This window comes from Arvicanthis niloticus, chromosome 5 (genome assembly GCF_011762505.2).
Source record: "Arvicanthis niloticus isolate mArvNil1 chromosome 5, mArvNil1.pat.X, whole genome shotgun sequence".
Lineage (NCBI taxonomy): Eukaryota > Metazoa > Chordata > Mammalia > Rodentia > Muridae > Arvicanthis > Arvicanthis niloticus.
In genome coordinates this window covers 32715781-32740944 of record NC_047662.1, presented here as the reverse complement: position 1 = coordinate 32740944, position 25164 = coordinate 32715781, and the positions used below count along the sequence as shown (strand labels likewise).

At 44.5% G+C, this 25164-nt stretch overlaps 1 pseudogene across 1 annotated transcript; it reads left to right on the top strand.

Moving 5' to 3' along the window:
• The first annotated feature begins 324 nt into the window (after window positions 1–324).
• Window positions 325–6674, top strand: LOC143442364 (myosin light polypeptide 6 pseudogene; annotated as a pseudogene). The gene is made up of 3 exons (XR_013110478.1): window positions 325–563; window positions 4939–5112; window positions 5219–6674. The product of XR_013110478.1 is annotated as a myosin light polypeptide 6 pseudogene (transcript).
• The last annotated feature ends 18490 nt before the right edge of the window (window positions 6675–25164 follow it).

The following is a 25164-nucleotide window of genomic DNA, read 5'->3' as shown; positions in this document are numbered from 1 at the left end:
AGAAAATGAGGCAGAAGAAAAAGTCTGTGTGCACATTCCAGGCGAGGTCCAGAAGACCTTGCAAAGTGAACAGTGCAGGCTGGAGAGGCTGGAAGGGCAGTCCCATGCAGAGCATTGTAGACAAAGGGTTTTCGGTTCCCCTGAGGAGAGTGGAATGCTGTAGAAACCTATAAGGTGATGATTTTGTCTTTTGAATAGTACATAAATTCACGTGAGTTTTTAATACCCTCTACCCTGCAAATACTACACAAAAGTTTCCATGGAAAGTGCCTTGTACCTTGAACATCCAGTAGGCTTGTTTTATTCCTTGGGAGCAAGTTACCACTTCCCCCCCCCCCCCCCCCCCCGTCTTTGCTGAAAGAGTTAAAGAAAAGGTATGCCCTCCATAACCATACTGGCTTTTCGGGAAAATGACTCAAGTGGAATTCCAAGAAACCAGTTAGGAGACTTTTACAGGGGCTGCTCTCAGCGACTTCCGGATTCTTCCAGATCCCAGCCAACAGCATTCTCTGAGTCTGCCAGCAGTACCCGAACTGCTCTGCTCCAAGAAGCTTCTGTAAGAGGTACAAAACTAAACAACTCAGCCAGCCACTCTTCTGGGGGACCCTTTCACTCCTCCCACTCTCATATTATCTCCATTGATGGGCTTGCTATACATTTCACCAAGAAAATGGAAGCCAACAAGAGAACTTCCATCTACCAACCTGCTTTCATGTGTGCAGGCTGCATTGTCTTCCATCCTGATAGTTCAGACAAATGGCTGCAGTGGAGAAGGCAGCCTCCCCTCCCTATGCTTCAGGTACCAAACAAGCTTGCCAACTCACTGATGTCTCCTCTCCACATCTCCAACTTTTTCCTTCTACTACCCTAATGCAGTGTTACACGTTCTCCCATGTTTGCCCAGGACCCTGGTCCACATCCCACTCTGTCACTTTTCTGCAAAACTCAAGAAGAATGTTGGCACTTGCTATCTCTGGGTTTTGTTTTCCATCCCCCTCCTTGAGTTCTAGTCAGCCATTGTTCATGTTCTTGTTAACTAAATGTTTACTGTTGTTTGATTGTGAGCCACGGTCGTTAAAGCCTGAACCATCAACAGCCCAGTTTATGTTCTGTAATTCCATGAAAAATGTTTTGGTCAAAAATCAAGTTCATGTTCCCAAACCTTTTCTCTGAACATAGGACACAGATTCTAATCTCATATCTCTTCTCAGGCCTCAAAGGAAGACAATATGTACATGATGGGAATGTGTTTGTGTGTGCACACAGACTTGAACTTCTTGTTTTCCTAGCCTTAGACTCAGTCTCCACCTAAAATCATCTTCTAAATAATCATGTTCAAAATGACAACTCTGGGATTTATATCCCCAGCCTGGACTTGTTCTGAACTTCATGAGTAATTCCCCTCCTAGCACAGTCTTTAGTCGGCTAGGCATCTTGTCCTCCATCTACACCTGCCTCTCTGTGATGCCTCTCATGATCAACAGCTCCTCAGAGAATGAGGTCAAGGCAAACTTTCTATAGAGGGCAGCTAACCCAATACTTGATGCTACACAAGCAACTGAGCTCTGGCTTCATGGCACAGAAGTAGAAACACTTAATACATCATGAAGTAAGTGCGGCTCATCTGAAGAAAACTGTTTCAATAGCACAGAATGTTTACAGAAATATAGAAATAGTATGAAGGCCAAAGCTCACCAGTCCCTAAATGAAAAATACTTATTACCTAGCTTCTTCTTTGCCCTGTGTTCTTCCCCTTGCTCTGTCATGGGCTTTAGCCTAGAACAGGAAACATTCTCCACCTGTAGCCCCTTTTCACCCAAGAAGTAACCCTGGATATCTAGGTATTTAAATCAAACATTTGCTGTAATAGATCATAAGTTTAAGATACTTCTTTGGTATGCATACATATATAATGTATTGAAGATGAAAGCAATTTGCATACCACTAAAATAGATGAGCTTGCCTATTTTTATATTAAAAAAAATTAGATCTCTGGGAAGATGGTTCAATAAATAAAGTACTCTCTGCACAAGCATGAGGACCAACCTGAATTTGAATCCCCAGCACCCACGTGAAAAGGTCGGCAGCTCACACCAATAACCTCAGCACTGGGAGGCAGAAACAGGTTTGGTCTCAAGAGCTTATTGGCCAGACTAGCAAGTCGAGCAAAAAAAGCAAGCTTCAGATTCAGTGAGGGGCCCTGTCTCAAAAATTAGGCTGGAGAATCATATGAGGAAGACATTCTAATGTCATTTTCTGGCTTCTTAGCCTCAACATATCCCCATACAAATGAGTACACACACACACAAGCACACTAAATCTTGGTTGAATATGTGATACTACAGGACATAGGGTATCTTCAAGGTTTTCTAGAGTTGATGAATCTTATAATCATCAGTGATAAGAAGACCAAATAACAGGAACAGGGCTACACAGAGAAACCCTGTCTCGAAAAAAACCAAAAAAAAAAAAAAAAAAAAAAAAAAAAAACCAAAAAAAAAAAAAAAGAAGAAGAAGACCAAATAAATGTGTATAACTGAATGTAAAATGTCATAACCATGCTTATAGCCATTTCAGAAGTTGCTGGAAGTTCTAATCCCAGGACAAAATTCATTTAATGATTCTTTAAAAAATTAAAATCGCCAGGCAGTGGTGGCACACACTTTTAATCCCAGCACTTGGGAGGCAGAGGCAGGCCGATTTCTGAGTCCGAGGCCAGCCTGGTCTACAGAGTGAGTTCCAGGACAGCCAAGACTACACAGAGAAACCCTGTCTCGAAAAAAACAAAACAACAAAAAAAAAAAAAAAAAAAAAAAATTAAAATCAAGTCAGCAACTCAAACAGCAAGTTTTTAATCAAACATTTTTTTCCTTTATTTTCTAATACAAGAACAAACTTGAACTTCTGATTCTTCTGCCTCCACTTATGAAATACAAGGATTACAAACATGGACCACCAAGCTTTTTGTTCCTGGTATTGTGCACTGAACCAGGGCTTGCACTATAACAGACAAGCACTTTACCAACTATACACTCTAACACAATACAATTGAAATATATAATTGAAATGTGATACTTACATGCTAAGGAATGATGGCAGGAAAATATTAAAAGTCTTTGTTTTCTGCCATTTAGCTACTAGGCTTCTATACAAGCATATCTATACTCAGCATGTCTTCTTCAGTTTATAGCATGCAACAGCTTTAAATCTGAACAGAGGTGTTTCAGGCAATAGTCGCTGGCTTTGTATATGTAGTCCAAAGTGAGTGTTGCATGTCTAGAACCATGGCTGTGGTATAAAAAAAAAAAAAAAAAAAAAAAAAAAATCATATGACATACCACAGGTGAGCACAGCCAAAATGTCTTAGATTCATCACACATGTGCTTTTGAGCTCTTTTTGGTGGTTGTGCATTCAGAAACTTTACACAGCACTCACATTCAGTTATACAACCCTATCTGAGGCTTTGAGTCATGGTTAAAAGGAGCTGAGCCCTCCAGCACTCTTCAGTCATCCACTGACTCAAGAGCCCCACCTCAGGCTGTGTTCCCAGGAAACTCAAGATAGCACTCCTCCCACACATCCTCAGCTTACTGGTTGCTGCTGCCTGAGGTATTTATCACAGTCGCTGGCATTGCCTATTTACTTGTCTGTCTCTTCTACCCCAGATTGGAATCTCTTTGAGGTTACTTAACCTTTCTCTGCCTCCATTTCTTCCAGGTACAATCTTGTTCACCTTTTAATAAACAGGATCTAACATCTTTCTCACTAGAACCCTCTAATAAAAACACCACCATTATAGCTATCTTATAGATGATGAAGAAAGATAGCAGTGAATGCAAATGAAAACACCCCCATTATCACTATCTTATAGATCAGAGGTTCTCAACCTGTGGATATCAACCCCTTTGGATTGAGTGACACTTTCACAGGGGTTACCTAAAACCATCAGAAAACACAAATATTTATATTACGATTCCTAGCAGTAGCAAAATTACGTTTATGAACTATCAATGAAAATAATTTTGTGATTGGGGTCACCACAGCGTATTAACAGGTCTCAGAATTAGAAAGGTTGAGAACCACTGTTATAGTTAATGAAGACCAGAATGCAAATGGCCTCCCAAGGCAAGTATCAAGTTCCCTCAGTCATCGTTCTGTCTCCCTCTGCCCAACATGGAACCCTTTCCTTGACTTTTACATCACTGTATCTTCAATCTCATAGATTACCTTGATGAGAGATGGAGCAGGAGAGAAAGACAGCAACTGTTAACAAATGTGTTGTCAGTTTTCATAGACTGATAATATCCTAAGATTAAAAAAGCATATACATGACACAAGTTTCAGGAAATAAAAAGGAAGGTGTGTAAAGGTCATGCCTGTGCCCCTATTCCCAGTTTCTGCTCAGAGACAACCACTATTCCCAGTTCCTTGTTTATCCATGAAAAGAATACCTTGTGCATGCATATATAACCTTTCTTATTGGCTGCATGTTGTCATAATATGACTGTCGAATTAGGTCTCAACTGAGTTCACTTTTTAAATTATGTTTTTAGTAAACTCATGACTCATAATCTTTGATCACAAAGAATTTAAAGTGCTGTGTGTGTGTGTGTGTGTGTGTGTGTGTGTGTGTGTGTGTGTAAAATACGAGAAAATTAAGTAGAAACAGTCAACAGATACTGAACAGTAAAATTTGTGACCTCATTAAGGATCAAACCATAGAACTCAAGGAAGCTTTGCAACTTCTGGTCTGAGTAGGCCATGACAAGATCTTGTATACCTGTAGCCTGTCTTAGCTACTTTGTGGTTTCTTATTTTTCCCACTGATTTTTCCCTCCAGTTTCACTATCACTAGATAGGAGAGAAAGAAAAATAGAGGGGAGAGAGAGAGAGAGAGAGATCTTATAATCTAATTTCTTTCTTGTTTCTTTTTTAAGCACAACTACTAACAAACCACAACCAAACCACCTGAATGACCAACAGCTACCCACCCTACCTGTTGGCAGTCCTAGCATTTATATACCCTCTGAAAAGTTCCCAGAATTCCAAACCTCACACAGTCACAGAAACTGTCTGCAGCTGGCAAAACCACTCCTCTTATAGAGCATAAGGTAAATCATAGTCAGCTGCTGCAGACAGTGATGCAGCCCCACATCCCTACATCTGGAATTAAAACAAACACAACACATTCTTATAATATTTCTGTATTTTTTTAAGAATCCCAAAATCCAGAATTCTCACTACATCTACCCATTGTGAGGACCTGATGAGAGCACTGGGCCAGAACTCCACCAATGCCAAGGTACTCAAGGTCCTAATGAGCCCCAAGAGCAATGAGATGAATAAGATTCTGGACTTTGAACACCTAGTGCCCATGCTGCAGATTGTGACCAAGAATAAGAGCTGGGAACCTATGAAGATTATGTTGTAGGTCTTCAGATATTTGACAAGAAAGGGAATGGCACTGTCACGGGCCCTGAAGTCTGTCATATCCTTGGCACACTTTGTATAAAATAAAAGGAGTAAATGGAGATGTGTCTAGCATGAGAACTACAGTGGATGTGTCCACCATGGCAAGCTTATGTGGATGGTAGTGAATGGCTGAGGATGTTGCCAGTATTCCCAGAGCCTGTGTCTTGCCCAATAGGAGATTACTCTGTGCCCCCAGAAATTTCCCAAGTTCCCTTTTCGCAACACCTTTCCCATCTGGTGTCTCAGATGCCATTTGCCATTAGCATTCAATCAGTCCCCATAAAAAGTGTTAAGAATGCGTGTGTATAAGAGAGACAGACAATCTATTATACAGCTCTGGCTGTCATGGAACTTGCTGAGTAAATCAGCTTGGCCTCAAAATCACAGAGATCCACCTGCCTCTGCCTTCCAAAGAACTTCACGTTTTAATGTCATTGTCTTCAAGGTAAAATTACACAGAGACACACACAGACACAAACACACACACACTAGGGCTGGAAAGAAAATAACTCAGTTGGTAAAAATGCTTGCCTTGCAAACATGAGGACCCAAGTTCAATCCCCAGAGTACATGTAAAAATGCTCCATGTGGTGGTGATATGCATGTGTAACCCCAGCACTGCAGAGACAGAGACAAAAGACCCTGGGCTTCCTGGCCAGCCAATCTACTCTAACTAATGAGCTCTAGGCCAAAGAGAGGCTGCTTCAAGGAGGTGGACAGCGCTTCTGAGAAAGACATCTGTCGTCTTCTAACCTCTGCACATGCACATATACACACATGGGTTTAAGATTTTTTTTAATCTCTTAGAAGTGTATCTTATGCCTGAATTTTCTTGGTGCTGAGATAGAAGCCTAGAAAGGAATAACAGCCCCCAGGCCCATTCCTAGAAACTGCACCAAGGAGCTTCTTCCCAGCTGAAAGCCAGCTGCTTATTGCCAGTGATGCTTGTGCGGCGTGGATGTCCCAAGCACAGCATTTGACCATCACCCCTTTATAGTTCACGTCTTCATCTACATCTCCCCTTGTTTATTGGCTCGATGTTTATTTTTGTTTGCTCAGTGTCTCCCTGGTCCCAGCACACAGTAGGCTTTTAGTAAATAGCTGTCCCACAAATTTAATAAAATTAGATCACAGATTTTTTTATAGGTGAGTTACAAACTTAACTTCGTAACTTTTCCATTATTTAAGCTTTCCAGAAGCCAAAATGAATAGAACCAGTGTGAATGAGTAGAAAACACATAGTAATTGCTCAGGAGAAACATCACACCCTCAACCCCTATTAGCTCTTGGATTCCCTTTCCTGCATCCTTAAGTCCCTCCTGTTTTTCCTAGTAACAGTTATCAAAATTGTAATACTTGACAAAATAATTGGTAAGTTGGGTTGTGTGTTCACTACTACATTTGTAAGTCTATCCATAGCACCTCGTAGTGTCTGTATACAATAGACACTCAGCAAGTTATTGAATAAATAAAAGACCATTATTCCTGCCTCTGACCTCAGAAATCACTTCCCCCATCTAGTCTTCATGGAGAGGACACACAGGAAAAGGTTATCGGCCTGTTCCTCATAATAACTTGAGATAAAAGCTGGTGGCAATGTCACCAAGTGAACATTTGTCAAAACAGCCTCACAGAAAGTGAAGGTGGTGCACACCATGATGCTGCCTTGCTTGACAGGCATAAAGTATCCACTGCTGTTCCTCTATGAAGCTTTTTCCTGGATGCTAGGTTAGTGAGGGATCGTGGACTTAATGTTAACTCTTGAGATAGAAGGAAGAAAGCTGTTCCGTATTCAAGTTAAGTTCAGATGACCTACAGCCAGCAGATAGGCAGGAGGGGTGAACTTTATATTCACCTTAAGTTAATTGATGCCCTTTGCAGGGAGCACTATGAGATGTGAGAATAATCTGACAAAGATATCTGTCCTGTGTGAGGCCTATAATAATGTACACTGACAGAGTCTGTGACCATACAGTGTAATCATGTACTCATAGTCCAACACACTTAAGGGGAAAACCACTTTATAAGAGCATATGCAGGGGATGTTGCTGAGTTGGTAGAGTTCTTACCTAGCATACATGAAGTCATGGTTTCAATCCCTAATGTAAAACTGAGTGTGGTGGCACACACCTGTACTCTCAACACTCAGGAGGTAGAGGCAGAAGGATTAGAAGTTTGAGATCATCCTTAGATGCCTAGCAGAATCACAGCCTGAGTGGCATTAGACCCTCACTTAAAAAAAAAATCTTGCCAGACGGTGGTGGCACACACCTTTAACTCCATACAGAGGGAGAGGCAGGTAGATCTCTTGTGAGTTTGAGGACAACCTGGTCTACAGAGCTAGTTCCAGGACAGCTGGGGCTACATAAAGAAACCCTGTCTTGAAAGTCCAAAAAGAAAAAAAAAGAGATGGGCACATACAAACATGAATTTTTGCATAAAAATTTGGCTTGGGATAAAAAAAAAAAATATGAGGAAAAGTACCACCCGGCCTAGGACACCCACAAACTTAGGCTATTTAGTAACCTTATCTGTGAGTTCATCTTGTCACCTCTCCCCCTGTTGGAAGGTATTGGAGGAAGTAGGTAGCCCTCTTCTGACCTGCAGAACTTCTTTTGATTTCTCTGTCCCAGCACATACAACATGGGAGATACATGTGGATTTCTGCTTTCTAGACCAAGGATACAAACTGCTTTGTTTTGGCTCTATAGCTGCAGGAGGAGTAGGTAAAGTTAACCTTCAACTTTCATAAGTCCTCCAGAACCACCCCAAGAATGCTGACTACATAAAACTATATTCATTATAGGACAGACCTGGAAAATGACCTTCAACCACCCTCCCCCAGCCTAATAGTATCCTACCCAAATGGTACCCCCTTTCCAATATGGCAGCTCTAGGAACAGCATTCTTTTTGCTTTTGTTTGGGAAATATCTGGGGGGGGGGGTGTTTTAATAAATTTTTTTAGATTTATTTAATTTTATGTTTGAATGTTTCACCTGCCTGTACGTATATGCACCACGTGTGTATTGGTACCCACAGAGATCAGAAGGGGATGTTGTTGGATTCCCTGGAACTAGAGTTATAGATGGTTGTGAACCGCCATGTGGGTATTGGGAACTTAACCTGGGTTCTCTACAAGAGAATGCTTTTAATTGCTCAGCCGTTTCTCCAACCCAGTTTGTTTGTTTGTTTGTTTGTTTGTTTGTTTTTGTTTAAGTTAGGGTGTCTTGTAGCCCAGGCTTGCCTCTAACTTCCTATATAGCCAAGGATGACCTTGAGCTACTGAGTCTTCTGCCTCCATCTCCCAAGTGCTGAGATTACTGAGGACAGAATTTCAGGACTTTCTGCAATCGAGGAAAGTATTCTACCAACTGAGCTTTTAGTCTTCAAACAGCACTCTGTGCAACGTTCCCAGCACAGAACTGGGCACATATCAGCCCCCTCAATTATGAACTAAATTAAAGCTTTGCAATTACCTTGTGACTTCAAAATTCTCCATGGGCTGGCTTTTATCCATCTATCTGACCAAGACAAATCAGCATTCTTGAAAGCAAACCAATTATTGTATTTCAGCTGGTTGGAAAACACCACAAAAACCATCTTTGCATCAGCTCAGGTCAATAATTGGAGGGTCTTGAGCAATGCCAGGCAATGTGTCCCAAGGGTGGTTTGTGGCCTGGGTATTGTCATGAATCACTGTGTCTATATGCTCTGGGTACCCTCTACACACCCAGCATTCTCACGGCTGTCACAGCACCCAGTGAGCTAACTTAATAACGTAAAGTAGAGAGAAAAATCAAGAGATTTTGCATTCACCAAGCACTCACTAGAGCTATTATATGTGTATAAAATTCAATAGTTGTAATTTCAAATTCTGGGCCAGGCTCCAGACATCTGTACCCAAGATCTATCTAAAAGATGTACTCTGTCTCCATGAGCAACAGCTCTTACTCCTGTCATTAGTACAATGAAAGACGTGTTTGAAATCTGGAGGAAAACATGGTGTCTGACAGCCCTCGAGTTCACATAATAAGCACTTGAACTCCCATTGCACGTGAGAGTTTTCAAGTGAGTCAACCTTTTCAAATAACTGCATTCAACATGTATTTAACTGATCTGAGCTCAAAGAGACAGAAAAACTCCCATCTGTTTGTGAGTTTGAATCACTTTGCACAATAAAGACAACCTGAAGAAAGAAGTTTGGAGCTGATAGTTTTTTATTTCATGCTATGAAGTTTAATATATTCAGACGGTTGGTGAGATGGCTCAGCAGGTAAAAGACATATATACCATGGCATGGGTGAGCCCACACATATGACCAATACATAAGTTAATATGTGTCATAAGATGAAAATCTATTATATGTTTAAATATTACAGTTTTTAAAGTATTTTGAAGTTTTTAGAAAGGTATAAAAATCATTAGATCGCGACTTGATAAATTCCCCATATTTGTCCCACCTATATAACGTGGACCCCCAAACCCCGAAACAACACCAACAGAAGCCTAGAAGCTCATTGGAGCACATGCTATTGACCTTGACCTTGACCTTGACCTCTCATGCTATTGGTTTGATCTCTCAGTGCTCTTTTTGGGGGTGGGGAGTGGGGTTATGGGCATGGGGGACAGGTCCAGTGGGTTCAGGTACATGAGTATGTGGGGTGACTTTTAATAATGTTGTTATCAAACCTCTGAGGATTGTTGTCTAAACATGTCAGTATTCACATTTTATAGAGCTCCCGTGAGTTGTGCCTGTGCACTTGCTCTCAGGCCCCCATGTTCTCTCTCTCCCTTTCTCTTTCACTCACTAGTTAGGTTTTTTTTTTTTTTCTAGGCTGGCCTCCAACTTAATATGTAGCCAAGGCTGGCCCCCAAGGTCCTGATCCTCTTGTGTCTGCCTCCCAAGAACTGAGGTGATAAGAATGTCCCACCAGGCCCTGCTTTCTCTTCCTTAGATTGTCACTATGTGAGCAATTCAAAGGAGTCAGTAGAATGGGTGTGTTTTGTTTATTCATTGACCTTGCATTTATTGGTGTCTCCCTTGGGTCAGACACTGCCTGAGTCACCAATGTTACTGATACAGCTTGGGATCCAGAGGTCAGAACACTGGTGGGGGGTGGGGGGTGAGATGCCTCGGAATCCACAGGAATGCACATCATCTAGCCACACGCCCAAAAGTGAGGAGTAAGAGTGTGATGGAGGGAGGTGGGCTGTGCATTCCAACAGGAGGCAGGAGGAGGCCAGGGCACTGAGGGAACAGAACACTTATTCCACATGAACAAGGACAATGCAGAGGCCCTGGAGTGAAGATGGTCGACTGAACAAACATAGCAAAACCTCATTATTTTTACAGTGACATCCTCACAGGCAGGCCGAACAGGGCAGCCTATAAGAGAAAATGTCAAGAAGCAACAAATCAAATGGAAAACTGAGGAAATTTGTCTTAAAACAACACAAAACAAAAGAGTCAAGGGACTAATGAAGGAAATGAGATCACTCTGATTTGCAGGGCTAGGCGCAGGGCAATGTAGGAATTTGGCCCCCGCACAATGAAGGGGCAGCTGGGGAAGCAAAGAGGGGGCTGGCCACAGTCTTCCTGAGGAGCTGTCTCGGAGGACAGCTGGAGCTGGTAGGGAGCCCTGGCCAGCTGAAGACAGCCAGCCTCAGGGAGGGCACCAGTGGGGAAGACTATATGGCTGCAGCTTGTGTGAGTTGGGTCTGGTTGGTGCCTCTGTGGCCAGCAGAGTCGGAAAGTGGGAAGAGGAGTTTGTTGTGTGGCAGAGAAAGGACAGTCGGAGCCGTCACACACCAGCAGCAACTCTCTCTCTGTCCTCACTTCTGCTCCTCTTCCAGCGGACACACCAGCCCTGCTCTGCTCATGCTCAGACAAGTGGCCGGAGAGACAGAAATTCTACTTTGCTTAAACTATGGAAACTTGAGGTTGGTTTCTTCAGCTGAAAGCGTTAGGGATGACTGGGAAATACAGTTCCAGGCTGGGTGACCACGTCTCAGATAAACTATTTCTACAGGCTGGGCAGTGGTGGCGCATGCCTTTAATCCCAGCACTTGGAAGGCAGAGGCAGGCGGATTTCTGAGTTCCAGGCCAGCCTGGTCTACAGAGTAAGTTCCAGGACAGCCAGAAATACACAGAGAAACCCTGTCTCAAAAAACCAAAACAAACAAACAAACAAACAAAAAACAAAAAAACTATTTCTACAAGATTGCAGGAGCTCACAGCAGCCTAACTACCATTTCAGGTCTAGAAGCAAGTACTCCTCACTAAATGCCCTCTCCACCCCACTTCCTTCCACACTTCAGGCTCATGTAGGAGCCCCCAAGGGGTTTCACAAATGATGTGAAAAAATAACACTAGCAAGTGTGGCAGATGCTGTAAGTTCCCTGCCCTTAGTCCTCCAGGGCATGTGACTGTCCAAATCAGTATCTTAATCACTCATAGGGGAGGGGTTGTTTTGCTTTGTTAGTTGGTTTGGTGTGGTTATGTTGCTGTTCTGTTTTGGAATGTGTGTGTGTGTGTGTGTGTGTGTGTGTGTGTGTGTGTATGCACGCGCGCACGCGCGTGCGAGTGTTTTGATTACTAGATCTGCCGTGTCCAGGAGACCACTGGGCCAGAGACTGACATCTCATTAACTTCTGTTCCTCTCACTGACACTAATGCTGTCCCCCGGTAGACAGTAGACAATGAAGAAAGCCTGCACTCCCTTCAGCTCACGCGTTCCCTGCTTCCTCATTTGGTTCGCACAGATGCCTTTTAGGTTGTTGGCCCTCTTCTCCAATTTCACAGATGTGGAAACAGAGTCCTAGAAAGGATAAGCACCTAGCTTGATAACCAGCTCTAATCAACAGAGAGGGAGGAAGGGGGAATACAAGTTTGTGTGGCTCTAAGAGTGCTGCTCTTCTAGGAAGCATAGACCTGGGCAGCTGAGAAAATAACTCACAATGCATGCTGGGTACAATGAACAGAGTACAGAAGGCATTCTGCTGCCTCCCTGCTGGCGGGAACCAGCTGAATACTGTCCCTCGGAGTCCTTTGGTTATCCTAGGATGGTTGTCGATAGAGAGGGAAATACAATTCTGCATTTTAAACCATCATTATTTTGCAGAAGGACAAGTATTTTAATTGGGTAGTCCCCAGTGTTTCTCATGTCATGGGTGGGACTTGTGGAATATGGAAGTATTTTAAGACACATTAAAGAAATTCTGGAGTTGTCAAAGTCTGTTAAGGACTTCCCTGGTCACATTTTCTTTAATAGTGCACATAAAAAGAAGCAAAGCACAGCGAGTTTCAGAAGGCAGTAAATATTTAACTAGGATAAGATGTCCAAGTAACACAGTTTCAGAGTTTTTATGAAAAAAAAAATCAGCTTTCTTCTCCAAAAATGTTTTCTATATTAGATTTTATGCTTCAGATGGCTACAAAATCCTTGGATATGTTTTTCTAATTATCCTTTCTTTAAATTCCTGGTCACCATGAGCACTGACAAGAAACTGCACAGTGCGGAGCCTGCAAATGGCAGCCACATCCATCATACCCCGCCACGGTCACAAATGGCTTTCTTGTTCTTAATACAATTAGGGTCGTTGGAGAGCTCCTTCCTGGTGCAATTGTTCTCTGATCTAACAGCTCTGCCTCCTCTTTCATGGACAACATGCAATGCTGGATTGGTTGAAATAATACAAGAGGCATCAGAACACAATGGCACTTTGGTTCATTCTCTTCAAGTCATGCTGAAATTTTCTTCACATGCAGACACAGCTCTCTGTAGTTGTAATCATTTTTCTTTCCATCTCACATAATTCCAACTGATTCACAGATAAACAATTGTAATTTCGTCCTTACAAAAGCATGTTTTCTTTGAATCTGTAGGGGTTGCTAACACATATTAATGTTGGGGGATGGGTTTCCCAAGACATCTCTGGATGAAATGGTTGGCTGAGTAACACAGAGTTCAGAACGGCTGTGATACCTAAGGATCATAGAGAATAGATGCAGATTAAAGTCAGAAAAAGAAAAATGCCTGGATAAATCCAGTGCAGAGGTTCTCAGCCTGGGGGTTGTGTACCCTTTGGGAGTATTGAATGATCCTTTCACAGGGGTCCTATATCAGATATTTACATTACAATTTTTTAAATTTATTTTATGTATATGAATTATACAATTATACAATTATACAATTATAGCTGTCTTCAGACACACCAGAAGAGGGCGTCAGATCCCATTACAGATGGTTGTGAGCCACCATGTGGTTTCTGGGAATTGAACTCAGGACCTCTGGAAGAACAATCAGTGCCCTTAACCGCTGAGCCATCTCTCCAGCCCCTTACATTACAATTTATAACCGTAAAAAAATTACAGTTATGGAGTAGCAGTGAAAATAATTTTATGGTTGGGGGTCACCACAACTTGAGGAACTGTATTAAAGGGTCACAGCATCAGAAGAGTTGAGAGCCTCTGGTCCATGGAAAACCATGCCCGAGCTCTCACTGTCCTTCAATGGAGCCACTGAATCCTCCCCAGAGGGATGTGAAAACTTGGATGTAGTGCTGCAAACCAAAGGAGTACCCATAACCTCAGTGCCCAGGGAGTTTAATCAAGAGCTGTCACATAGGAATTTGGGCCACTCAACCCAGCCCAGCACCACCCACAGAAGTCAGTGACACAACTGTTTAATGCTTCAGGCACAGGAAAGACCTTCAACCATCAGGAGACCAGCACCACCAGTGTTGTGTTACAGAAACTGATCAAGGTCTGGAAGAAGCAAAGATCCAACTCCTCCCAATACCACCATCCCCCCCCCCCCCCCACCCCCACCCCCACCCCCCCCCACCCCCCGCCAGGTCACCTTTCATTCAACATATCTGATTGCACAGTTCTTGTAATCTCTCTCTTTTGTTTTTTAAATCAGAGATTCAAGCATGTTCTAAGTTAAATTTTGAAACCTCAAAAAACTGTGAAGTGAGCCAGGCAGTGGTGGTGCATGCCTTTAATCCCAGCACTTGGAAGGCAGGGGCAGGTGGATTTCTGAGTTTGAGGCCAGCCTGGTCTACAGAGTAAGTTCCAGGACAGCCAGTGCTCCACAGAGAAACCCTGTCTCAAAAAACAAAAACAGAACAAAAACAAACAAACAAACAAAAAAACCCCAACAACAACAAAAAAAACTATGAAGTGAAAGTGATTCCTAATTTTCAACTTTTTCTTAATTTTTTAAGCTTATAAATATATAACAAAACTGTTCTTTGGGTCAGGTGGTAGTGTCACACACCTGTGGGGCCATGGCACCAGACAGAAAACTTGGTAAGGTCGAGCAGATTCAGAAGCTCAGGCAATTCTGGTATCTGAGAACAGTAGGCACTCATTGACTCCTGACCAGGTTCCCGTCCTGGAAACGTGAGTGACCATGGGACCATATGTTGAGGACTGTGGCAATCAGTCACATAGGGGCAGCACTTGAAGCCTCTCCACATGCAGATGAGGCATCTCAGACCAAGCCAATAGAAATCATCTGCTTTTAGATCCCAACCCACCCTGAAATGTGTATAATTTTTTATTATCCACAAGGAATAAAATGCACAAGTTATTTCATCAAAGATGAGAGTGTCTGTCTTATAGAGCTGAAACACTTTGGGGAAGAGAATTCTCTCTGGAAGCTTTCCTCGCTGGAAGCTGCGCTAGCCCATTGCAGTCACTTCTAGCTTGGTGGCCCAACCTTGGCTCCTAGCCACTTGTTTCACCCTGCCCTCCAGCTGTGCCCAGCCAGCCTGTAGTGTCCTGTCCCCTACCACTGACTTCTCCAGAGCCTTGATCTAATCCCCTCTCCTCTTTGGAGAGTGCAACTCTTTGGCCACTCTGGCCGGGCCAAAGCCCTGCAGATCCCCACGAGCAGCGTCCAGTACACAGACTAGCATACCCTTTAATCTCAGGAGGCAGAGACAGGCAGATCTCTGTGAGTTTGAAGCCAACCTGGTCTACAGAGCAAGTTCCAGATCAGCCAGGGATACAAAGAGAAACCCTGTCTCAAAAGAAAACAACAACAAACAAACAAACAAATAACAACACCCCCCCCAAAAAAACCCTGTTCTTTGGACAGTCCACTCATTTTGGAATGAAACAGAGGGTGGCTCTGTCCTGTCTCTTCACACTCTGCTGACGCTGATGACATACAGAGGTTTGCTTTGTTTTGTTTAAGCAAAGCTTTTCTAACTTGTCAAAATTTCAGCAAATATCACACCACATTCCAAAGGCATACAGGCATACTATTACAGACTATAAAGTAACAGAAGAGATTTCTGCAATTAATTAAATTCTATAGTATTTCCAGAATAACCACAAAATCAAAAAAAAAAAAAAAAAAAAAAAAAAAAAAAAAAAAAAAAAAAAGAAAAAAAGAAAAAAAGAAAAAGAAAATTAAATCTGAAAGATTAAAACCAGGATTGGCAATATCTCTGAAAGCTGAAGTTTTTGTTGCTCCTATTATTTTGAGACAATATTTCTCTTTGTAGCCCTAGTTGGCCTGGAACTCTCCGTGAGGCACCATGCCCAGCCTGAGTGCCAGTGTCTTACATTAACTTACAAACTGTTACAGGGAACAGGAACTGTTACAGGGGACAGGTGTAGCACTGTGCTCCTGATCATGACAAAGGCTTCCCAGAAGCAGGTTTTGAGTAAAACAAAAATGCTAAAATGAGTATTACCAGACTTAGGATGTTTCTAGAGGGAGCCATCCCACATTACTTAAATATATTCTCAGCTGTGGCAAATCTCCAGGAGTTGAACAGGCCAGTGTGCCTCTCTGGCTCATTCATGGCCCACTCTGTAGAAAGCTGTGTCCTAATTAATAGAAATTGGGATTTCAGAACAAAGCAAGCACTGTAGCCAATTATCTGAAGAAACTGTGCTAAGTTAAACACACAGATCGCATAAACAGATATCCAAAAAGCATTAGAATGTTCAAGGAGCAAGGGGTAGAGATGAACACTTGTAACTCTAGTAGTCTGGAGACTACAGCAGGAGAGTTACAAGTTTGAAGCCAGCCTGGGCTGCCATTGTGAGTTCAAATTTAGCAAATGCTATCTTTAATTTGTTTTGAAACAGGGTCTCTCTGTGTAGTCCTGGCTGGCCTGGAATTCACTCTGTAAACCAACCTGGCCTTGAACTTGTAGAGTTCAAGGGCACATGCCTATGCCTCTCCTGTGCAGGGAATAAAGGTGTATGCCACCACGCCCAGCCCCACAAATTAACTGTTGAATTGACAGATGAATAAGATTCAGTGGGAGGTTGAGAAAGTGGCTCAGTTGGTAGAGTGAATGTCCTACATGAACCCCGAACCCAAAGCTCTGGGTTTGACCCACCCTGGCCCCCTCCCCTCACCCAAGCCCCCTCCCCCCACCCAGACTTCCTCCCCCCTCCCCCCTCCCCCACCCCTGCAGCATATAAATGCAGGGTGGTGACCCATAGTTCCCAAAACAGGAGAGATAGAGATAGGAAGATCAATATCAAAGTTAAAAGTTATCTTTTCGTAAGATAACTTTTCTCTCTCTCTCTCTCTCTCTCTCTCTCTCTCTCTCTCTCTCTCTCACACACACACACACACACACACACACACACACACACACACACACACACCAAAAACAACAACTTTCTCAAGCCAGGAGATTCCCTATCCCTGTCCCTCAGGACCCTCTCATTTCTACAGATGGATCCAGGAAGGTTATGGTCAACAAGCAAGAGGGAGGGCAAGCCTGGCCTTGAGTCCCAGATAGCAAACACATGTGCCTAAGGCACAGCAGTGCTCGATAAACTTCCCCTTCCCCCCTCCCAAAAAAAACCTTCATAACTAAACAACTGCTCAAAATAGACCTTTTCACATAGAGGACTGACAAACTTGAGGAAGATTTACACTACCTAGCTAAATTTGAGCAGGTCCTCATTTCAAGTGGGAAGCCTATAGACAGACATATACTCTTTGGAGGGAGTATACCCCAAAGCCAATAACATCATCAAATATGTGGTTATTACTTTTCCAAAAAAAAAAAAAAAAGCCTTAGAGCTAGGCATCCGGGCTGGTGCTGCCATAGAACTCTATGAGAAGCTTGGACTTCTTGTGTCTCTGCTTTGCCAGGCATAACAGAAAAACTTCTCTTTTTAAATTCACCTCCTCGTGACCTCCTGGTTCAGAGATGGCTACATGACCCAGGCCCCAGGTTCACATTCCGGGCAAGAAGGGAATAGCAAGGAGGAAGAGGTGATGCCTCTCAGGCCTGCCTGCTTTCTCAGAGGCTTCCTGCAGACCTTCCCCAAAGGCCTGTCTGCAGCTCTGCATGAGGCCTCTTTGAGAGAAGTCAGACTTTGGGCCCTGAGCTGCTTCTGAGACCGCTGATCTCCCCTTCTGTGGTGAGTCGGCCTTTGATTCCTCGTCATTAACTAGAGCGGATGTGTTAACCGGGAGCCTCCATTTCCCCTTTCCCTCATTCTGTGTGTGCCTTTTCTGCCTAGTGCCAGTGCCCAAGGCTCTTAAGGGAGCCATCGTTCTTGTTAGCTGCGGCCCTGGAGCCCACTCTCCCCACACATGGTCCCAAGAGGCCCTGAGTCCCTGGGATGGCCGACACTGGGGCAGATGAACAGAAATTAGTGAGTCGCCTAACCCTGCTGTGGGGCACAACAAAGCCTGTCTGAACTTAAATTCTCAAGCTGCCTATTGAGATCAGCCCCAGAGGACTCTCAGCAGGATTTTGTCTTACATTACACAACAATTTGCTTGCCCCCCCCCCAAACCCCCACTACCACCCCTAAGGGAGAATGTGCCTTTCAGCCGCTGCCCTTCCTGCTGTCCCTTGAGTAAGTGAAACTTTCAGGGTCTTTGCCACGGCTACCCCAGATGCCCATGTGAGGCTCCCCCTTGTTCGGGTCTTTACTCAAATATCACTTCGCCAGTGAGGATTCACCTAACAGCACTGCCTGGGATGGACTCCATACCTGCACTTACCACTGCTTACCAGAATGTAATATATTCTACCTATTACACCGTCCTGCCCACCAGAGCAGGCACTCAGAGGCTAAGACCTTTGTCTCTTTTATTCTCCCTCCCCTGTACACCCTGCACTGGGGTTAGTGTCTAATGAATGGTACTGGAGACTCTAGTTTGTTTTTTCAGAGGATAAAATAGCCTCTCTAGACTCTGTAAGCCATGTATAGAGACACCCAAATTGAGTCAGGACCTCCGAAAACCTCATGGACTAAGGGAGGATCAGACTCTTCAAATGGGTACTTTTGTGCCACTAAGGTGGCAAACAGAAGTGTCCCTAGCCAGTAAACAATTAGGGACATTGACAGATGCCCTTTGTCTCAGAGGCAGTGAAAAGCTACAGGCAGGGCTTAAGCTAAGGGAGGGGCAAATGGAGTGTAGCCAAGGCTGGGTGGTAACACAGGTGAGGTCAAGAGGGAAAAGCTGGAGGCTGGGAGGTCAGCTAGGGGCTCCCTTACCAACCCTCACTCACCTGCCTTACTAGTGCCAAGTGCTGACCTGAGCTATTGGCACCAGAGGGTGCTATAACCTAGGATACAGGCACCTCCCCGACAAGCTCAGACTCCTGCTTCTAGCTGCACGTAATTGCCAGTTTAGTTTGCCTCCCAGGAGTCCTGAACAAGCCCAGCAGCTTCTTGGGCTCTCTTGGCTTTAAAAGGAAGCAAGAGTACCCTTGGAAACTCTTCAGGGGCCAGGAGAGGGAGAGGTGAGCCAACAGGAACTCAGCACACAGGCCCTTGGGCAGTCTTTGTACAGATTTGCACGGGCTCACCTGCGTTTCATTTTTCCATGTAATAACCATTGAGGCGTGGAGTTCTTGGAGATGGGGAGATAGGTGCAGTGGGAAGCACAGGAAACCGACAGTCGCCAGTGGGTTCCAAAGTGGGTTTCTGGAGCCAGCAGCAGCAGGGATCCTTAAGAGTATGTGAGAAATACAGACCCAGAACCTAGGATCCCCTACTAGTCTGGGAGGTAGGGGTGGGCTGGGGGCTCACAGTGATGTGCATGCAGGAGAGATTGTGAGTCACTGGTTCAAAAACTCGAAGCACTGGTGTATTGAGCTGCAACAGAATCTTCCAAGGCCTGTGGGGCAGAACAAGGGCCAGGGAAAGCTTCCTAGTGCCCTAGGAACCAAAAGAAAGGCAAGAGATGGGATGGGTTAATTGGAGAAAGAGAGAGAGAGAGGGAGGGAGAGAGAGAGAAAGAGAGAGGAGAGAGAGAGAGAGAGAGAGAGAGAGAGAGAGAGAGAGAGAGAGGACCCTGGCAAACACCAGCTCCGGGGGTCCTCACAAAAGGCTTAGCCTTCCTCCTCTCCTGCCCGCTCCCAGCTCTGGACTGTTCTCTAGGCACCTCTCCTGCTTTGAAAGCTGCCTTCCAATCAAAAGCTGTCCATAATTAATAATTCATCCATCCCCACTACTTATTAATCGATACCCACGGAGCTCCAATCAGAGTTTTTGATTAGCACGGGATGTCCAGACTTCCTACTCTGAATTAATAATGACCAATAAAGACTGCCAGCTGCTTTGGCCTAGCAGGCTCACCGCCAAGCACGTCATGTGGACAAGTTGTTCCAGTGACCACCATAAATGGGGTGCTCTTATGGCCCTCATTTTACTGAAGAAACTTTCACCAAAAGAGGCTAAGTCCATTTCCTAAAAGCACATCTCCAGATGCTGTCCACCCCAAGCTAGCCCTCCCTGTGAACAAACATGAGCCACATGCTTTCCTGTGTCCCAGGAATGATGGAATTCTGGCCCCAAAGACACCCAGCCCACCATCCCCTGAGCAAATGCTCGCTTCATTCCATGCATTTAGAAACACTGAAATAGCTCCTGGTACATGTTTCTATCTTGGGAGTTCCCTAGAGCTCTGGGGCTCCAGGTCTGAACCACTGACCTGGTACAACCTTCTCTCTGCACCCCTCCCCAACCTGCTGTACACACAGGGGTGTGCAAGCCTGAAGAGGGGTGGAATAGTAGGCACAGCCCCCTAAGGCCTCCTCAAAGTATCCTGACACCACAGACCTTGAGCCATCATTCCTATTTCCTCCCTTTCCACTCTCTTTTCTGCCTTCTGCTTCATTCTTTCTCAAGAGTTCACTGAGCTCCGACTCTGTGCCAGACCCTTGTACCGGGGACAGAGGAACAGTGTGATTTCTGTCTCTTATTATCTCCACCATGAAGCAAAATTCCAGCAGATGTCAGCAGCAACACTAACCAGGATGGAATGTGGGAACATGGAGTCCCCTGCACCCATCCCCCCTGCACCCATCTCCCCCCGCATGCACCTCCCCCTGCATGCACCTCCCCCTGCATGCACCTCCTCCTGCATGTACCTCCCCTTGTACCCATCCCCCGTCTGCACCCACATTCCCTTGCACCCATCCCCCTGTACTCATCCCCCTGCACCCATCCCCACTGCATCCCCCTGCATCTATCTCCCCCTGCAACCATCCCCCCTGCACCCATCCTCCCTGCCTCCCCCTGTGTCTATCTCCCCCTGCACCCACCTCCTCCTGCACCCATTCCCCTGCATCCATCTCCCCTGCACCCATCTTCCCTGCACCCATCCCCCTTGCATACATCCCACCTGCACCCATCTCCCTTGCACCCATCCTTGCACACATCCCACCTGCACCCACCTCCCTTGCCTCCCCCTGCATCTATCTCCCTCTGCACCCACCTCCTCCTGCACCCATCCCCCTGTACCCATCTCCCCTGCCTCCCCATACACCCACCTCCCCTCTGCATCTATCTCCCCCTGGGAAGACTCTGGGCCCCCTAGTCCTTCTCTTCATCAAAGAAATAATCTGATAAAGAGGGGCTGGAAGGATGGCTCAGTGATTCTGAACACTGGCTGCTCTTCCATGGGACTGGGGTTCAAGTCCCAACACCAACATAATATCTCATAATATCTGTCTTAGGGGATCCACTGTCCTCTTTTGGCCTCCACAAGAACCAGGCACACACATGGTACACAGATGACATACATGTAAACAAAACACCTGTACATAAGCCAGGAGGTGGTGTCACACACCTTTAATTCTAGAACTCAGAAGTCAGAGACAAGCAGCTCTCTGAGTTTGAGGCCAGCCTGGTCTACAGAGCGAGATCCAGGACAGCCAGAGCTACACAGAGAAACCCTGTCTCAATAAATAAATAAATACCCACAAACCACACACATAGAATAGATTAATTAAAAGAGGAAGAGACCATCTGGTAAGCTAATGTGCTGAATCTACCCTTTCTCCTGCCAGCCTTTCACTAACTATTGCTAGCCAGCTTTCTGTCTTCATGAATCAGTTTCATAGCCAGGCTTCACCATCGGCCCAGTGGGCAAGCTCACTTAGTCTAGTTTGTGTTCATAAACTAGTTTTCCTGGAGGTCGTGTGTGTGTGTGTGTGTGTGTGTGTGTGTGTGTGTACTTGAGACAGGATGTTATTCTATAGCCCAGGTTGGCCTGGAACTTATCATGTAATAGACTGGCCTCGAACCCACAGCATTCTTCCTACCACAAGCCTCCCAAGTAGTAGGATTACAAGTGTAGGCCATGCTTGGTGTGGTGGCACACATCCTTAATCCCTGCACTCAGGAGGCAGAGGCAGGTGGATATATGGGTTCAGGCCTCTGAAAGAACCTGTCTCAAAACAAACAAACAAACAAACAAACAACAACATCAAAATGGACAGCACTCAAGGACAACGCTGAGTTTGTTCTCTGACCGCCACACACATGTGCACTTGCACATGTATTGAACATGCACACACATAGATCATCCTGAACATGCATATACCAACTGGGGAAACTCAAGGAATAGAGAAACAGTGGGAATCTCAACCTTTATCTTCAGTAAAAATTATTGTTATATAAGTTTTCATGTATATATATCATAACAAATAACCAAAGGAACACCAAATGTATGTGTTTATGAATAAATATATGGAGAGTAAAAAGATAATTTTTCAAAATGCAAGTTTAAGTATGATGAAATGTTAATATATAAACTATGCTTCAAGTTATAATGTGCTATCTTTAGTATAACGTACACATATTGCATGTCACTCGGCTTGTTTTCTTTTCAGTTTGGGGCACTGAGTCATGGACTTCTTCCTGCAGTGGCATGTGTGGACAGACATATCTGTTGTTCTTTCTGCCAGTCCTACCACGTGACAGCCTGGAGCACAAGCTGCCCGGTCCTGCTCAGGCTCCTATGAGCTTTCAGCTCTTACATTCTTCCTAGCAATGCATCTGCATTTATCTTTGCTCACCTTTGCTGGGATTTCCATAAAATAAATCCCCAGAGATGACACCAATTTGATCAAATGGCCTGTACGATTAAGTTCCAATGGACATTTACAATTCTTTCTCCAAAAATAATGGCCCGCTTTACAGTCAGGCCAGCAGAGCAAAGCCATCTGTGGACACTCTGCCCAAAACTTGGTTTGCTTGTTTGTTTGTTGCAGATACTTGAAAAATATTTGTTGGGCCTGGGTGTCAGATTTGCAATCCCAGCTAAGTAGCTAGCCTGAACAATTTAGTAAGACCCCCTCTCCAAATAAAAAGTAAAAAAAAAAAGAAGGTCTAAAGAGATCAGTCAGTGGGTAAGAGTATACTACTGCTGCCGAGGACCTGGATTCAGTTCCCAGCACCTACATCAGGAGGCTCACAATACCTGAAACCCCAGCTCCAGGGCATCTGACACCTACTACTGGCCTCTGCAAGCAACTGCACACATGCAGTGCACATAACTTCATGCACACACACACACACACACACACACGCATAAAGAAAAATAATTTGTTTTGAGATAGGGTCTCACTGTGAAGCCATGCGTGTCCTGGAACTTGCTATGCTATGCAGACTAGGCTGGCCTTGAACTCATAGAGATCAACCTGCCTCTGCCTCCTGAGAGCTGGAATTAAAGGTGTGCACCACCATGCCTGACTAAATGGATGTTTTAAAAGTAAAAGGATGGCTGGGGATATAGTCCAGTGGTAGAGTGCCTGCTTAACAAGCTTGAGTCCCTACGTTCAATCCCCAGAACTGAAGAAAGGAAGGAAGAGAAGGAACAGGAAGATGAGGAAAGCAACCAAGGAAGGAAAAAGGGAGGAAGGAAAGAAGGAAGGAAGGGAGGGCGGGATAAAGGAAGAAAGAAATGAAGGAGAAAGGAAAAATAGAAGAGAGGGAGGGAGAGGGAGGAAGGAAGGAACAAAGGAAGGAAAGAAAAAGGAAAGGACAAAAGGAAGGTAGGAAATAATACATTTGAACTTTTCCTGCAGAGTTACTGCCATCTTGGTAAAATGTATTTTCACCTTCTGTAAAGTTTCCCCACATGCATTAGTTGGTTTTTTCCTTGTGACAAAACACCAGACAGAAGTAACTTAAGGGAAGTTTTATTTTGCCTCATTGTGTGAGAGAGTTTCGCCATCTTGGCACTGCTGTAGGAACAGGAGGTGGCTGGTCACGTTGTGGCTACAGGTGGGAAGAGAAACGAGATAAATGCTGGCCGTCAGCTCCCTTCTTCTGTTTTCCTTTTTAGTTTCTTTTCCAAACATTTCTCACTGGATTGTCTAGGGAGCTGCACAGCCTTCCTCTGACTTTGTTAATTCTGCCAAGAGAGGGGAGGGGTGCACAGACGTTTGGGCCTGTATTTGTTGTGTACATTGTGTGCAGGGGCCAGAGGATGACCTTGGGTCCCTTCTCTGTCACTCTGCCTTATTCCTTGAGTCAGAATCTCTTACTCAGATTGGAGCTAGACTGGTGGCTAGCAAGCTTTAGCAATTCTTTTGCCTGTGCCCCACCCCAACCTCACCACTGCTGGGGTTCAGGAGCACACAGACACACAGAATGCTTTTATTTTTCCCACATGAGTGCTGGGATCCTAACTCAGGACCGTACACTTGCACAGCAATTACTGTTACCTGCTGGGCCATCTCTTCAGACCCCTGTTAACGTCTTTAGAATAAGCTCAGAAAGTCTCCTCACAGTGAATTGCATCTCTCTGATGCTTGTTCATTCATTCTGTAACTCTTTACTGTTAAGCTGCCTTGACTCGGGGTCATGTAGGATCTGAAGAGGGATGGCCCTACCTCACAACGCTGAATTTAGAAATTAACTCTCAAGTCTACTGTGAGTTCCAAGAACCCCATGTTCCAGGAACAATTCCCCATCACTCCCGGGAGCTCTTCTGGAATCCATGTTCAGACCTAGTAGCTTTTAGATTTCCTTCTTCTATGGGTTGGCTAAGGCCAAAGGTAACAGACAAAAGATGATAATTTTATTTTTTTTTTCTTTTGGTTTTTTGAGACAGGGTTTCTCTGTGTAGCCCTGGCTGTCCTGGAACTCACTCTGTAGACCAGGCTGGCCTCAAACTCAAAAATCTGCCTGCCTCTGCCTCCCAAGTGCTGGGATTAAAGGTGTGAGCCACCACTGCCCGGCAAGATGATGAATTTTAAATAAACCTGACTTCAACTCCAACAGTATTGGAGAGGCCCTTGTCTGTCTCATCCTGTTCCCATCAGATTAGAGAAATTCAAAGCAAAAAGAACTTCAGGAAACAGAAAAACCGAGAAGGCTAACACTTAGAAATTCTCTGAATTCTAACAGCAAAGGGAAGCCAGAAATGTAGCCTTGGGCATGTGGCCAAAT